Genomic DNA, 18,405 nt, shown 5'->3' with positions numbered 1-18,405 from the left:
GAGAGAGGGCAATACGGTGCACAGGGAGATACAGTGCATGGGGCAGATACAGTGCATGGGGCAGAAACAGTGCACATGGGGGGAGATACAGTGCCCGGGGGGGGGGCAGATGCAGTGCACGGGGGAGATACATTGCACGGGGGGAGATTCAATGCACGGGGGAAGATACAGTGCACACGGGGGGAGATACAGTGCACGGGGGGAGATACAGTGCACGGGGGGAGATACAGTGCACGGGGGGGTTGGAGATACAGTGCACAGGGTGTGAGATATATTGCACGGGAAGAGATACGGGGGAGATACAGTGCACATGGGGGGGGAGATACAGTGCACAGGGGAGGTACAGTGCACGGGGTGAGATACAGTGCACGGGAGTAATACAGTGCATGGGAGGAGATACAGTGCGTGGGGGAGATACAGTGCGCGGGAGGAGATACAGTACATGGGGGAGTTACAGTGCACGGGGGGATGCATTCAGTGAATGGGAGAGATACAGTGCACAGGGGGAAATACAGTGCACAGGGAGATACAGTGCACGGGGGGAGATACAGTGCACTGGGGGAGATACAGTGCACTGGGGGAGATACAGTGCATGGCGGGAGATACAGTGCTCGGAGGGAGATACAGTGCATGGGGGAGATACAATGCATGGGGCAGAAACAGTGCACACAGGGGGAAATACAGTGCACGGGGGGGAGATGCAGTGCATGGGAGGAGATACATTGCACGGGGGGGAGATTCAGTGCACGGGGGGGAGATACAGTGCACGGAGGGAGATACAGTGCACGGGGGAGATACAGTGCATGGGGGGGATACAGTGCATGGGGGGCAATATGGTGCACAGGGAGATACAGTGCATGGGGCAGATACAGTGCATGGGGCAGAAACAGTGCACATGGGGGGAGATACAGTGCCCGGGGCGGGGGGGGAGATGCAGTGCACAGGGGAGATACATTGCACGGGGTGAGATTCAGTGCACGGGGGAAGATACAGTGCACACGGGGAGAGATACAGTGCATGGGGGGAGATACAGTGCACAGGGGTAGGGATACAGTGAATGGGGGAGATACAGTGCACGGGGGGAGGGATACAGTGAATGGGGGAGATACAGTGCACCGGGGGAAATACAGTGCACAGGGAGATACAGTGCACGGGTGGGAGATACAGTGCACTGGGGGAGATAAAGTTCACTGGGGGAGATACAATGCACGGGGGGAGATACAGTGCACGGGATAGATACAGTGCACGGGGGAGATACAGTGCACGGGGGAGATACAGTGCATGGGGGGAAATGCAGTGTATGGGGAGATACAGTGCACAGGGGGAGATACAGTGTACGGGGGAGATACAGTGCACGGGGAAGATGCAGTGCACAGGGGGGAGATACAGTGCACGGGGGGAGATACAGTGCACAGGGGGGGAGATACATTGCACGAGGAGAGATACGGGGAGATACAGTGCACATGGGGAGAGATACAGTGCACGGGGGGAGATACAGTGCACAGGGGAGATACCGTGTACGGCAGGAGATACAGTGCAATGGGGGAGATACAGTGCTTGGAGGGAGATACAGTGCATGGGGGAGATAAAGTGCATGGGGGGCAATACAGTGCACAGGGAGATACAGTGCACGGGGGGAGATACAGTGCACAGGGATAGGGATACAGTGAATGGGGGAGATACAGTGCACAGGGGGAGATACAGTGCATGGGGGAGATACAGTGCACATGGGGGGAGATACAGTGCATGGGGGGACATACAGTGCACAGGGGGGAGATACATTGCACAGGGGGGAGATACATTGCACGAGGAGAGATACGGGGGAGATACAGTGCACATGGGGGGAGATACAGTGCACGGGGGGAGATACAGTGCACAGGGGAGATACCGTGCACGGTAGGAGATACAGTGCACTGGGGGAGATACAGTGCTCGGAGGGAGATACAGTGCATGAGGGACATACAGTGCACGGGGGGTGGGATACAGTGCACGGGGAGATACAGTGCACGGGGGAGATACAGTGCATGGGGGAGATACAGTGCATGGGGAAGATACAGTGCATGGGGGAGATACAGTGCACGGGGGAGATACAGTGCATGGGGGAGATACAGTGCATGGGGGGTGGGATACAGTGCACGGGGAGATACAGTGGACGGGGAGACACAGTGCACGGGGGTGGGATACAGTGCACGGGGGTGAGATACAGTGCACGGGGCAGATACACTGCAGAGGTGAGATACAGTGCACGGGGGAGATCCAATGCACGGGGGGAGATACAGTGCACAGAGGGAAATGCAGTGCACGGGGGGGACATGCAGTGCATGGGGAGATACACTGCATGGGTGAGATGCAGTGCAATGGGGGAGATACAGTGCACGGGGGAGATACAGTGCACGGGGGGAGATACAGTGCATGGGGAGAGATACAGTGCATGGGGGAGATACCGAGCACGTAGGGGGAGATACAGAGCACGTGGGGGGAGATACCGTGCACGGGGGAGATACAGTGCACGGGGCGGGGGGCATAAAATGCACGGGGAAGATACAGTGCACGGCGGGGAGATACAGTGCACGGGGAAGATACAGTGCACCGGGGGATACAGTGCACCGGGGGATACAGTGCACGGGGGAGATACTGTGCACAGGGGAAGATACAGTGCATGGGGGGAGATACAGTGCACAGGGCAGATACAGTGCATGGGGCAGAAACAGTGCACACGGGGGGAGATAGAGTGCACAGGGGGGCGAGGTGCTGTGCATGGGGGAGATACAGTGCACGGGGAGAGATACAGTGCACGGAGGGAGATTCAGTGCACGGGGGGAAATACAGTACACAGGGAGATACAGTGCACGGGGGAGATACAGTGCATGTGGGAGACACAGTGCACGGGGGGAAATACAGTGCACAGTGAGATACAGTGAATGGGGGAGATACAGTGCACAGGGGGTAATACAGCGCACAGGGAGATACAGTGCACGGGGGAGATACGGTGCACTGGGGCAGATGCAGTGCACGGGGGAGATACAGTGCACGGAGGAGATACAGTGCATGGGGAAGATACAGTGCATGGGGGAGATAGAGTGCATGGGGGCAGATACAGTGCACGGGGGAGATACAGTGCATGAGGGAGATACAGTGCACGGGGGGAAGGAGACAGTGAATGGGGGAGATACAGTGCACAGGGGGAAATACAGTGCACAGGGAGATACAGTGCACGGGGGGAGATATGGTGCACTGGGGGAGATACAGTGCACGAGGGGAGTTACAGAGCACGGGGAAGATACAGTGCACGGGGGAGATAGAGTGCACGGGAAAGATACAGTGCACGGGGGAAATACAGTGCACAGGGGGGCGATACAGTGCACGGTGGGAGATACAGTGCACAGGGGGGAGATACAGTGCACAGGGGGTGAGATACAGTGCATAATGAGAGATACGGGGGAGATACAGTGCACATGTGGGGAGAGACAGTGCACTGGGGAGATACAGTGCTCGGAGGGAGATACAGTGCATGGGGCAGAAACAGTGCACACGGTGGTAGATGCAGTGCACAGGGGGGATATGCAGTGCACGGGGGGAGATACATTGCATGGGGGAGATACAGTGCACGGGGGGAGGGATATAGTGAATGGGGGAGATACAGTGCACAGGGGGAAATACAGTGCACAGGGAGATACAGTGCATGGGGGAGATACAATGCACGGGGGGGATACAGTGCATGGGGAGAGATACAGTGCACGGGGGAGATACAGTGCACGTGGGGGGAATACAGTGCATGGGGGAAGATACAGTGAATGGGGAGAGATACCGTGCACGGGGGAGATACAGTGCACGTGGGGGGAATACAGTGCACAGGAGAGATACAGTGCACGGGCACAGATACAGTGCACGGGGGTGAGATACAGTGCACGGGGGAGATCACAGTGGAGATACAGTGCAAAGGGTGATACAGTGCAGGGGGGATACAGTGCACGGGGAGGAGATACAGTGCACTATGGGGGTGAGATACAGTGCACAGGGGAGACACAGTGTACGGGGAGTGCAATACAGTGCAGGGGGAAGATACAGTGCCGGGGTGTGATTCAGTGCACGGGGGTGAGATACAGTGCACAGGGGAGATACAGTGCACAGGGGAGATACAGTGCACAGGGGAGATACAGTGCATGCGGAAGATACAGTGCACGGGGAAGATACAGTGCACGGGGGAGATACAGTGCATGGGAGAGATACAGTGCAGGGGGAAGTTACAATGCACGAGAGAGTTACAGTGCACGTGGGGAGATATAGTGCACAAGTGAGATACAGTGCACGGCAGGGGATACAGTGCACAGGGGAGATACAGTGCACGGGGGTGCGATACAGTGTAGGGGAGATACAGTGCATGGGGGAGATACAGTGCACAGGGGGTGAGATACATTGCACGGGGAGAGATACGGGGGAGATACAGTGCACATGGGGGGGATACAGTGCACGGGGGAGATACAGTGCACGGGGGAATATTCAGTGCATGAGGAGATACAATGCACGGGGAAGTTACAGTGCACGGGAGAGTTACAGTGCACGTGGGGAGATACAGTGCACAAGTGAGATACAGTGCACGGCAGGAGATACAGTGCACAGGGGAGATACAGTGCACGGGGGGAGATACAGTGCATGGGGGAGATACAGCGCATGGGGGGAGATGCAGTGCATGAGGACGATACAGTGCACAGGGGAGATACAGTGCACGGGGGAGATACAGTACACGGGACGAGATACAGTGCACGGGGAGATGCAGCGCACGGGGGAGATACAGTGCACCGCAGGAGATACAATGCACAGGGGAGATACAGTGCATGGGATAGATACAGTGCATGGGGGGAGATACAGTGCACGGGGGTGCAGTGTACGGGGAGATACAGTGCACGGAGGGAGATACAGTGCACTGGGGGAGATACAGTGCACTGGGGGAGATACAGAGCGCGGGAGGAGATACAGTGCATGGGTAAGATACAGTGCACGGGGGGAGATACAGTGCACAGGGGGTGAGATACATTGCACGAGGAGAGATACGGGGGAGATACAGTACACATGGGGGGAGATACAGTGCACGGGGGGAGATACAGTGCACAGGAGAGATACAGTGCACGGGAGGGAGATACAGTGCACGGGGGGAGATACAGTGTGTTATAAATCTCATCATCATAAAGAAACTACTCATGAAGTAACACTGGACGGCCAGCTGGTGGCGCCGTCCAAGGAGTATAAATACTCGGGCGTGGGCCCAGCTTGCCCAGGGACATTTTGTAAGACAGGAACTAGTGAAGTACAACTAGACCTCCATATTCTGAAACAAGTTGATTAAAGCCTTGCTTTATACTCAAACCAAGTGCGTAGTGAGTTTTATTATGTCACAGTGCATGGGGGAGATACAGTGCACGGGGGAGATACAAAGCACGGGGGAGATACAGTGCATGGGGGAGATACAGTGCATGGGGGAGATACAGTGCACGGGGGTGGGATACAGTGCACGGGATACAGTGCACGGGGGAGATACAGTGCACGGGGGGTGGGATACAGTGCACGGGATAGATACAGTGCATGGGGGAGATACAGTGCATGGGGAGATACAGTGCACGGGGAGATACAGTGCATGGGGGGAAATGCAGTGCATGGGGAGATACAGTGCACGGGGGACATAGTGCATGGGGGAGATACAGTGCACAGTGGGTGAGATACAGTGCACAGGGGGGAGATACAGTGCATGGGGGAGATACAGTGCACGGGGGGAGATACAGTGCACAGGGGGTGAGATACATTGCAAGGGGAGAGATACGAGGGAGATACAGTGCACATGGGGGGGATACAGTGCACGCGGGGAGATACAGTGCACGGCGGGAGATACAGCGCTCAGGGGAGATACAGTGCACGGTGGGAGATACAGTGCACGGGGGAGATACAGTGCATGGGGCAGGTACAGTGTATGGGGGGAGATACAGTGCACAGGGGAGATACAGTGCACGGGGGGAGATACAGTGCACGGGGGGAGATATAGTGCACGGGAAGAGATACAGTGCATCATGGGAGATATAGTGCATGTGGCAGATACCGTGCACAGTGGGTGAGATACAGTTCACGGTGGGGGGGAGATACAGTGCACGGGGTACATGGTACATACTGTGCATGGGGTGGGCGGTGAGATACAGTGCAATGGGGAGATACAGTGCACGGGGGTGAAATACCGTGCACGGGGGAGATACAGTGCATGGGGGGTGAGATACAATGTAGGGGGGAGATACAGTGCACGGGGGGAGATACAGTGCACAGGGGGTGAGATACATTGCACGGGGAGAGATACGGGGGAGATACAGTGCACATGGGGGGATACAGTGCACGCGGGGAGATACAGTGCACAGGGGAGATACAGTGCATGGCGGGAGATACAGTGCTCAGGGGAGATACAGTGCACGGTGGGAAATACAGTGCACGGGGGAGATAATGTGCATGGGGCAGGTACAGTGCACGGGGGGAGATACAGTGCACGGGGGAGATACAGTGCATGGGGGAGATACAGTGCACGGGGGAGATACAGTGCACGGGGGAGATACGGCGCACGGGAGGAGCTGCAGTGCATCGTGGGAGATATAGTGCATGGGGCAGATACCGTGCAGAGTGGGTGAGATACAGTTCACGGTGGGGGGGAGATACAGTGCACGGGGTACATGGTACATACTGTGCATGGGGTGGGCGGTGAGATACAGTGCAATGGGGAGATACAGTGCACGAGGGGTGAAATACCGTGCATGGGGGAGACACAGTGCATGGGGGTGAGATACAGTGTAGGTGGGAGATACAGTGCATGGGGGGTGAGATACAGTGCAATGGGGAGATACAGTGCACGGGGGGTGAAATACCGTGCATGGGGGAGATACAGTGCATGGGGGGTGAGATACAGTGCAATGGGGAGATACAGTACACGGGGGAACCAGGAACAAATGGAGATTGCTATCTGAGGAGGATCATATACAAGAATAACTTGTCTCCTTGGAACCCACGGTGGGCTCCACAAGGGTGTGTCAGCCGGATCGACAGAGTTGAGGAGTCACTTTGTAGTAATTACAGTCATTATATTACTGGCTCAATAGAAACCAGGAGCGGACTGCTAATAATGGTGAATCATCAGCTAAATCGCTTGACCTCCTGCCTCCTACTGCCCGCTCCCACCATTGGTCGCCCAACACATCCATCCTCGCGATGCCCCGCGTCGCCCAACTCATCCATCCTCGCGGTGCCCCGCCCCCTCACTCCCACCATTGGTCGCCCAGCACATCCATCCTCGCGGTGCCCGCCCCCTCACTCCCACTATTGGTCGCCCAACACATCCATCCTCGCGGTGCCCCGCACCCCCACTCCTGCCATTGGTCGCCCAGCACATCCATCCTCGCGGTGATCCGCCCCCTCACTCCCACCATTGGTCGCCCAGCACATCCATCCTCGCGGTGCCCCGCCCCCTCACTCCCACCATTGGTCGCCCAGCACATCCATCCTCGCGGTGCCCCGCCCCCTCACTCCCACCATTGGTCGCCCAGCACATCCATCCTCGCGGTGATCGGCCCTCTCACTCCCACCATTGGTCGCCCAGCACATCCATCCTCGCGGTGATCCGCCCTCTCACTCCCACCATTGGTCGCCCAGCACATCCATCCTCGCGGTGATCCGCCCCCTCACTCCCGCCATTGGTCGCCCAGCACATCCATCCTCGCGGTGATCCGCCCTCTCACTCCCACCATTGGTCGCCCAGCACATCCATCCTCGCGGTGATCCGCCCCCTCACTCCCGCCATTGGTCGCCCAGCACATCCATCCTCGCGGTGCCTCGCCCCCTCACTCCCACCATTGGTCGCTCAACTCATCCATCCTCGCGGTGCCCCGCCCCCTCACTCCTGCCATTGGTCGCCCAACACATCCATCCTCGCGGTGCCCCGCCCCCCCACTCCTGCCATTGGTCGCCCAACTCATCCATCCTCGCGGTGCCCCGCCCCCTCACTCCCACCATTGGTCGCCCAACACATCCATCCTCGTAGTGCCCCGCACCCCCACTCCTGCCATTGGTTGGCCAACACATCCATCCTTGCGGTGCCCCGCACCCCCACTCCTGCCATTGGTTGGCCAACACATCCATCCTCGCGGTGCTCCACCCCCTCACTCCCACCATTGGTCGCCCAGCACATCCATCCTCGCGGTGCCCGCCCCCTCACTCCCACCATTGGTCGTCCAACACATCCATCCTCGCGGTGCCCGCCCCCTCACTCCCACCATTGGTCGTCCAACACATCCATCCTCGCGGTTCCCCGCCCCTCACTCCCACCATTGGTCGCCCAACACATCCATCCTCGCGGTGCCCCACCTTCCAACGACCAATTGGAAAACAAACAGATGCTTCGTTACCCGATTAGATGATTCTTGACTCTCAGTCAATCAGCCCTTTTCCCATCTCCAATATTTTTATAACTAATGAACAAAAGTGTTCAAATAAAATGAAAAAAAAACACACTCTGTTTTATGCCCCTATGAGTTATCCCCTAGGTTTTGCCCGCTCAGTTTCCTGGAGATGAATCTTCAATTCCTGGAGACTCCAGGGCAATCCTGGAGGGGTTTGCAATCTTACTGACTATAACGCTGGAGTGAAGGGAGGCTGGGATCAGCAGTAACCCAGAGTCAGAGGGATGGAGAGTATGTGCTGGGACATATCATTGATCACCCAGGTTGGAAGAGTGAGGCCAAGGAGGGACTTGAAGATGAGGACAAGGACTTTGAAATGAGTATGCTAGCGGACGGGGAGTCAGGGAGCTTGGAAAGGGCAAGTGGGGAACAGGGGTGTTGAGCAAAACGACACAAGCTGCAGCCTTTTGGATTAATTGGGCTTTGAGGGAGAGGGATCAGGGTGCAGATGATCCTAGGGTGGAAGACGCAGTCCCAGTAACTGATACCATCTGACTATAAGGGTTGGGGTTAAACTGAACACTGAGATAGAGACGCAGATGGTGGAGCCTGGAGTTGGCAGCAGGGTGGTTGATGACGTCAAAGCCAGAGGTTCAAAGATGCTGACAATTCCAAATATTATGCGTTCAACTTTGCCAACCATGCCTTACCCAAGCCTTGACGTCAGAGAGACCGTCAGACAGAAGGTGGCTGTCTTGGGGCCAATGAGCTCGGCAGATAGAGGTGCGTACACGTCAGAGTATGTGCAAGCTGAGCTTGTGTTTGTGGGTGATCTGGGGTAGCATGTCGATGAGAACTAGGGGTGGAGCATGGTTGGAACTCTGAGCAGATGACAGGTGGTCAATCAGGCAGAGGCGGAAAATGAAGAGACCACTTAGGCCAGTGTAGTGGAATGGAGAAACTTCCTTACCTGGGGGGAGTAGATGAGGTAAATAGCATTGATGCATTTTAGGGGAAGCTGGATAAACACATGAGGGAGAAAGGAATAGAAAGATACACTGATAGGGTGAGATGAGGAGGGGTGAGAGGAGGCTCGTGTGGAGCAGAAACACCGGCACGGACCGGTTGGGCCGAATGGCCTGTTTCTGTGCTGTAAATACTGTGTAATAGAAATTGCTGACTGGCAAGTGTGGGTACGGCAATGCCATTTTAACCACGTGCACTAGTAGAAAACACCTTATACACACTCACGCTCACAGCTGAATTTACTTTACACGTGTGTATTTACTTCACAAACATCTCCCACCATTCAGTGACCAAGGAGTAAAACACTCAACGATCAAATAACACTTGCACTCTGCTTTTCGCCACTTTCCCAGCCACATCTGGATTCCCAATGAGCCGCATGTGGCTCATGGCTAATGTATTGGACAACACTGGTGTAGTGCCATGGAATGGGAAAAGTGAATCTAATAATGAGGCTAAGGTGTAACAGAGATAGTGTTGGAACTGACATTGTAAATGGTTCCCTCTCCTCAGGTACTGTCTCCATCTCTGCTTGAACCTGTTGTTGTCTCCCATAACCCTGCCCACATTCCCGCAACTTTTGATTCTCTCCAATCAGGTTTCCATCCCTGCAGCACCAAAATGGCCCTAATCAAACTCACAAATGACACATTGTGACTGCGACTGTTTTCAAATTCCTCCATGGCCTCGTTCCTCCCTATCTCTATAATCTCCTTGAGCCCCACAACCGCCCCACCCCCCCACCCGAGATATCTGCGCTCCACGAATTCTGCCCTCTTGTGCATCCCTGATTATAATCGCTCAACCATTGGTGGCCGTGCCTTCTGTTGCCTAGGCCCTAAGCTCTGGAATTCCCTCCCTAAACCTCTCCTCCTCTCTACCTCTCTCTCCTCCTTTAAGACATTCCTTAAAACCTACCTCTTTGACCAAGCTTTTGGTCATCTGCCCTAATTTATCCTTATGTGACTCGGTGCCAATTTTTTGTCTTATAATACTCCTGTGCAGCACCTTGGGACGTTTTACTACGTTAAAGGCGCTATATAAATGCACACTGTTGTTAGAGCATAAGAAATAAGAGCAGGAGTAGGTCATATGGCCCCTCGAGCCTGCTCTGCCATTCAATAAGATCATGGCTGATCATGTTGTTGACTGTGACTGTGGTGCATTTTCCCTCCTTATCCTCCTTAACCACTCTGCGGCTTTTGACATGTTCTACCATCCTCCTCCAATGCCTCTCCTCCATTGTCCAGTGTGCTGGACTTCTCTCGCTTGATTCTATTCTTAACTATCCGATCATAGCCAGAACATCTCCAGCAATGGCTTCTCTTTCTGCCCCCAGGATCTATCCACAGCCCCCTCCTTTTCCTGATCTACATGATGTCCCTTGGCGATATCATCTGCAGATATGGAGTCAACTTCCACTTGTATGCTAATGACCCTCGGCTCTATCTCTCCACCAGCTGTCCTGACCCCTCCATTACCTCTTGACTACTTGTCCGATGCCCAGACTGGATGAGACGCAATTTCCTCTAGTGAAACACCGAAGCTATCGTTTTTGGCCCCTGCCATTCTTACTTCCGGTTCCATCTCCCTCGCCTTCCACTGTCAGAGGCTAAACCAGCCTGATCACAGCTTCAGAGTCCTATTTGACCATGAGCTGAGCTTCTGACTCCATAGTCCCCCTCCATCACAAAGATCACCTATTCCATCACCCAGCTCAGCCCATATGCTGGTGAAACCCTCATCCATGCGTTTGTTACGTCCAGGCTCACCTAGTCAAAGCTCTCCAGGCAGGCCTCATGTGGAGGAAAATACCAGTACAGACCTGATGGGCTGAACGACCTGTTTCTGTGCTGGAACAGTCCGCAATTCCTGGCTCTGCCAGGGTTCCTCATGTCTGATATTCCAGGTTTCCCTCAATAGAGTAAAATCAGTGATCCCATGGTCCCAGCAAGGAAGCTATGTCTGAAGTGAACACAACTCAAATAATCTTTGAGCCGTATTCACCTTAAAGGAGAAGAGTGAGGTGGAGAGGGTCACCGTATCTGTTACCTTCCCAAAGAACTCGATGAGGTTTGAAGCCAAACCCTCACCTCTGCCTCTGTCCCCTCCAGACGCGACCATCCCATTGTTCTCCTGCCTGGCCTCTCACCTTCAACCCTCCATAAACCAACTCATCCAAAACTGTGCTGCCTGTATCCTTTCCTGCACATAGTCCTGCTCACCCATCACTCTTGATCTTCATTGGCCTCTTGTGCGGCTCCCCGCCCATCACTTCACCATTGGCAGCCGTGCTTGCAGACATAGGCTCTGGAATTCCTTGCCTAAACTCCTCCGCCTCTTAACGTTCCTCTCTTCCTTTAAGACCCTCCTTAAAATCCACGTCTTTGACCAAGCTATTGGTCAGCCTTCCTAAGATCTCCTTCTTCATCTTGGCATCCATTTTAGTCTGATTGCGTCTCTATGAAGCACCTTGGGACGTTCTTCCACATTAAAGACATTATCTAAATGCAAGTTGCTGTTGATGTTGCTGGCAGTCTTATAATGAGGGTGGGATATGTAACGGAGAGAGTGTTATAATTATGAGCCTTATATTGAGGGTGGGCTATGTAACGGAGAGAGTGTTATAATTATGAGCCTTATAATGAGGGTAGGCTATGTAACGGAGAGAGTGTTATAATTATGAGCCTTATATTGAGGGTAGGCTATGTAACGGAGAGAGTGTTATAATTATGAGCCTTATAATGAGGGTAGGCTATGTAACGGAGAGAGTGTTATAATTATGAGCCTTATATTGAGGGTGGGCTATGTAACGGAGAGAGTGTTATAATTATGAGCCTTATAATGAGGGTAGGCTATGTAACGGAGAGAGTGTTATAATTATGAGCCTTATATTGAGGGTGGGCTATGTAACGGAGAGAGTGTTATAATTATGAGCCTTATATTGAGGGTGGGCTATGTAACAGAGAGAGTGTTATAATTATGAGCCTTATATTGAGGGTGGGCTATGTAACGGAGTGTTATAATTATGAGCCTTATAATGAGGGTAGGCTATGTAACGGAGAGAGTGTTATAATTATGAGCCTTATATTGAGGGTAGGATATGTAACGGAGAGAGTGTTATAATTATGAGCCTTATATTGAGGGTAGGATATGTAACGGAGAGAGTGTTATAATTATGAGCCTTATATTGAGGGTAGGCTATGTAACAGAGAGAGTGTTATAATTATGAGCCTTATATTGAGGGTGGGCTATGTAACAGAGTGTTATAATTATGAGCCTTATAATGAGGGTAGGCTATGTAACGGAGAGAGTGTTATAATTATGAGCCTTATATTGAGGGTAGGATATGTAACGGAGAGAGTGTTATAATTATGAGCCTTATATTGAGGGTAGGCTATGTAACGGAGAGAGTGTTATAATTATGAGCCTTATATTGAGGGTAGGCTATGTAACGGAGAGAGTGTTATAATTATGAGCCTTATATTGAGGGTAGGCTATGTAACGGAGAGAGTGTTATAATTATGAGCCTTATATTGAGGGTAGGATATGTAATGGAGAGAGTGTTATAATTATGAGCCTTATATTGAGGGTAGGATATGTAACGGAGAGAGTGTTATAATTATGAGCATTATATTGAGGGTAGGCTATGTAACGGAGAGAGTGTTATAATTATGAGCCTTATATTGAGGGTAGGATGCCCTGGAGTTTTCAGGAATGAAAGATTAATCTCCAGGATGCTGCTGGGAGAGACCCAGGAGAAAGACCATCAGGGCGTTAAACAAAAGTATTTTCTCAATTTCCTTTTGAAGACTTTTGTTTATTAGTTAGAAAAATATTGAAAAAGGGAAAAAGAGCTGTTTGACTGAGTCCAGAATCATCAAATTGGGAAATTCATTGTCTGATTGGTGTGGGGGCGGGGCACTGCGAGAGTGGACACGTCGGGCGACCAATGGTGAGTGTGGGGGCGGGGCACCACGAGAGTGGACACGTCGCGCGACCAATGGTGAGAGTGTGGGGGCGGGGCACCACGAGAGTGGACACGTCGGGCGACCAATGGTGAGTGTGTGGGGGCGGGGCACCGCGAGAGTGAACACGTCGGGCGACCAATGGTGAGAGTGTGGGGGCGGGGCACCGCGAGAGTGGACACGTCGGGCGACCAATGGTGAGAGTGTGGGGGCGGGGCACCGCGAGAGTGGACACGTCGGGCGACCAATGGTGAGAGTGTGGGGGCGGGGCACCGAGAGAGTGGACACGTCGGGCGACCAATGGTGGGAGTGTGGGGGCGGGGCACCACGAGAGTGGACACGTCGGGTGACCAATGGTGAGAGTGTGGGGGCGGGGCATCGCGAGAGTGGACACGTCGGGCGACCAATGGTGAGAGTGTGGGGGCAGGGCACCGCGAGAGTGGACACGTCGGGCGACCAATGGTGAGAGTGTGGGGGCGGGGCACTGCGAGAGTGGACACGTCGCCCCCAATGGTGAGAGTGTGGGGGCGGGGCACTTGAAGGCAGGAGGTCATGTGATGAAACCTCCAGGACTATGTCCAACCAAAGTTGGTGACCCCAGTTCTAACGATGAGTTATTTAGTTGAGGTGGGGTGTTGCAATGGAGACGGCACATACAACATCGGGAGTGATATAACTGAGAGCTATTTAAGTCATAGAGTCATAGAGTTATACAGCACAGAAAGAGGCCCTTCGGCCCATCGTGTCTGCGCCGGCCATCAAGCCCTGTCTATTCTAATCCCATTTTCCAGCATTTGGTCTGTAGCCTTGTATGCTGTGGCGTTTCAAGTGCTCATCTAAATGCTTCTTGAATGTTGTGAGGGTTCCTGCCTCTACCACCCTTTCAGGCAGTGAGCTCCAGATTCCAACCACCCTCTGGGTGAAAAAGTTCTTCCTCAAATCCCCTCTAAACCTCCTGCCCCTTACCTTGAAACTATGCCCCCTCGTTATTGACCCCTCTACTAAGGGAAAAAGTTCCTTTCTATCTACCCTATCTATGCCCTCATAATTTTGTACACCTCAATCAGGTCCCCCCTCAGCCTTCTCTGCTCCAAGGAAAACAAGCCCAGCCTGTCCAGTCTTTCTTCATAGCTGAAGCGCTCCAGCCCAGGTAACATCCTGGTGAATCTCCTCTGCACCCTCTCCAATGTAATCACATCCCTCTTATAGTGTGGCGACCTGGAGGTTTCATCACATGACCTCCTGCCTCCAAGTGCCCCGCCCCCACACTCTCACCATTGGTCGCCCGACGTGTCCGCTCTCGCGGTGCCCCGCCCCCACACTCTCACCATTGGTTGCCCAACGTGTCCACTCTCGCGGTGCCCCGCCCCCACACTCTCACCATTGGTCGCCCGACGTGTCCACTCTCGCGGTGCACCCGCCCCCACGCTCTCACCATTGGTCGCCCGACGTGTCCACTCTCGCGGTGCCCCGCCCCCACACTCCAACAACCCCATCACTGACAGTATTCCAGCTGTGGCCTGACGAGCGTTTTGTACAGCTCCATCATAACCTTCCTGCTCTTATATTCTATGCCTCGGCTAATGAAGGCAAGTATCCCATATGCCTTTTTAACCACCTTATCCACCTGTCCTGCTGCCTTCAGGGATCTATGTACATGCACAGCAAGGTCCCTCTGATCCTCTGTCTTTCCTAGGGTCTTACCATTCATTGTGGGTGGGTTCTCTAATTCTGAGTCTTTTAAGATGAAAACAGAAACCTTGTTAATGTTCTGGTACATAGAGCGAAGGTGATAGCACTGCTCCTGTGGTGGCAGGAGTAGATGTGTTACATTTGACAATATTCTGGGAGATTGAAACCCATCCATCAACTGTCGCATCATCAGCGTAATAAACACCTCACAAGAACACATTCTTTCCAGAATATTCCATAACAACTCACAAGAATCGAGAGCTTCACTGACCTTTAGCTTTGGTCTTCGTTGCAACCACTGGGAGCACAAAGAGTGAGAGCAATGGGTGAAGAGAACAGACAAAGAGCAGGAATTAGACTGACGTTTGTTTAGTGACGGCACAAAGAAACTGTACCCCCAACAACCTTACTGCCAGCCAGCCAGCTTCGCTTTGGATTTACTGAAGAGTGGGTACAATTTCCTTGACACTGTTTCTTAGAAGCAAGCAACTATATTAAGTAATTATGTAGAACAACATGCACATCACACAATGCAACTAACATTGCTTCAACAACCCCATCACTGGCAGTACAAGACTGAGGTCGATAGGTTTTTGTTGGGTAAGGATATTAAGGGCTATACAACATAGGCGGGTAAACGAGCTTCAGGTCAGCCATGATCGGATTGAATGACGGAACAGGCTTGGGGGCTGAATGGCCTCCTCCTGTTCCTACAGCCTTGAAATGTGGTATCACTGTGCCGTGGGATGGTAGGGAACCCACGAACCCTCCCCACACACACAGCGCAAGTCTCAGCCTCGTCAGTGCTGCGGAATGTCCCCCCAGACTACTGGAGGCCAGTGCAGTGGGAGCGCTGACAGAGGTTTGGAGAAAACGTCTCGACCTTTCTCAGAGAATATCTGAGCCACAGGAAGTGGCGCAAATGGAAATGGGCAGAAAATAGCTTCAAGGTTTGCAGTCTCACTTTCAGCTAAAAACACAAGAAACATTCCAAATAAATGCTTCATTGTAGACGAGTAACTACACTGGCTCAGTCCACAGTTGATGAGGTCATTTTCCATAAAATTAAGTTTCACACAAAAAAACCCCACACATATTAATTTTGAAAATAAAAGCCAGAAACGACGCGATATTAGTGGGTTTATTTGCATAATGCATTTGTCATGGGTTAACTTCTCCACTCAAACAGCAAAGAAAGGAATGTTGTACAAACATCTTAATTGCTCATCACTGACATTTGTAGGTTACAGTTGAGAATGAAACAAAGAGCAAAGGAGATGAGTGATTAGTTTGTCTGTTCTGGCCGCAGTGATTGAGGGAGGCGTGCTGCCCAGGTCACTGGGAGAACACCCTGCCCTTGTTCAAATAGTGCCGTGGGATCTTTCACGTCGACCTAATTCATGACGACAGATGCACAGGGCACCGGTTAACATCTCATCTGAAGGAACAGCACCCCTGACCATGCAGCACTCCCTCTGGACAATCAGCTGCGATTATGCTTTCAAGCCACAAGTTACAATTCAAACTCACAAGCTCACAATTCTGGAACCAGGAACGAGAGTGCGACCAAACTGAGGAAAGCTGACAATTAGTGAGGGAACTAAACACTCAGATAACAACTAAACCAGCATTCTTCGGGTTCCCTTCCTTTTTTTTTAATGGTGAGATAACTAATAACATTTATTATTTCAATTTGGAGATGCTAACTTCTTAAGTAAGTACAAACTATATCACAGATAAAAACAAGACACCCCTTGGTGAATAAAGCACTCGACCCTGCCCCGAACCCTGTATGGTGAGATCACTCCTGTTGACACAGTAGGAACTTGGGAGTTAAACCCATTAATTGTTTTCCTTTAAAGTTCCCTCCTCGTCCTTCTCAAGCGTGGCTCAGTTGGTAGCACCCTCGCCTCTTAATCAGGAGGTCATGGATTCAGGTCCCACTCCAGAGACTTGAGCCCATAATCTAGGCTGAAATTCCAGTGCAGTACTGAGGGAGTGCTGCACTGTCGGAGGTGCCCTATTTCAGATGAGATGTTAAACTGTCTGCTCTCTCAGGTGGATATAAAATATCACGTGGCACTATTTGAACAGGAGCAGGAAGGTTCTCCCCAGTGTCCTGGCCAATAATTATCCTTCAATCAACGTCTAAAACAGATGATCTGGTCGTTATCACATTGCTGTTTGTGGGATCTTGCTGTGCTCAAATTGGCTGCCACGTTTCCTACATTACAACAGTGACTGCACATCAAAAAGTGTTTCATTGGCTGTAAAGCACTTTGGGTCTTCCTGAGGTCATGAAAGGCGCTATAGAAATGCAAGTCATTCTTTCTTACATTGGCAAGAGGAGCTTTGGGATGAGTGAGGAACTGAGAGCTCGCTCTATGATCAGGGCAGCTAGTTCAGTATCACGGGGACAGAGGCAACAGGACTTGGTATAAATAATATGAAGAGGCATCAAACGACAACTTGTATTTATATAGCACCTTTAATGAAGTAAAACGGCCCAAAATGCTTCACAGGAGCGTAATCAAACAAAATCTGACACCGAGCCACATAAGGAGATATTAGGGCAGGTGACCAAAAGCTTGGTCAAAGAGGTAGGTTTTAAGGAGCATCTCAAAAGAGGAGAGAGGTAGAGAGGCGGAGAGGTTTAGGGAGGGAATTCCAGAGCTCAGGGTCCAGGCAGCTGAAGGCACGGCCACCAATGGTGGAGCGATTAAAATCGGGGATCCGCAAGAGGATAGAATTGGAGGAGCGCAGAGATCTCGGAGAGTCGTAGGGCTGGAGGAGATTACAGAGATAGGGAGGGGCGAGGCCATGGAGGGATTTGAAAACAAGGATGAGAATTTTAAAATCGAAGTGTTGCTTAACTGGGGGCCAATGTAGGTCAGCGAGCACAGGGGTGATAGATGAATGGGACTTGGTGCGAGTTAGGACACGGGCTGCCAAGTTTTGGATGATCTCACATTTACGGAGTGTGTCAGGTGGGAGGCCGGACAAGAGAGTGTTGGAATAGTGCAGCTCAGTACAAGTCACTGAAGGCTGTTACTGGGAATAATTTAATTCCAGCCCCAGAAATGAAGTATTGTCATGGAAATCACTAAACTGCAATCCAATTTATTTATTGCACATTCATTGTTTTGTTTGCTTTGTTACCACTGGGTAGAGCGATACAGACAGCTGGTACCTTCCATTATACAACATTCAGCATTCAACAATGGGCTAATGTTCACCCAGGCAGACAATCTTTTCTCTAATGGATGTTGAATGAAATGAGAATTTCAATACTGTACTGC

The 18,405-nt window shown here is 52.2% G+C and overlaps 1 protein-coding gene across 1 annotated transcript in view; it reads right to left on the bottom strand.

Annotated features, from left to right (window-relative positions):
* cadm2b (cell adhesion molecule 2b) overlaps positions 1-15,414 on the bottom strand; it is a 767,796-nt gene extending 752,382 nt beyond the window's left edge. Inside the window, exon 1 of the mRNA XM_086007323.1 lies at positions 15,378-15,414. The gene's annotated coding sequence lies outside the window, so the exon portion shown is untranslated. The remainder of the gene's footprint in view (positions 1-15,377) is intronic.
* Positions 15,415-18,405: the final 2,991 nt, after the last annotated feature.

Source organism: Somniosus microcephalus, chromosome 14 (assembly GCF_052327205.1).
Source record: "Somniosus microcephalus isolate GS21.2 chromosome 14, FLI_Smic_1.0, whole genome shotgun sequence".
Lineage (NCBI taxonomy): Eukaryota > Metazoa > Chordata > Chondrichthyes > Squaliformes > Somniosidae > Somniosus > Somniosus microcephalus.
Note: the sequence above shows the minus strand (reverse complement) of the source record. Positions and strands in the feature narration are given on the sequence as shown.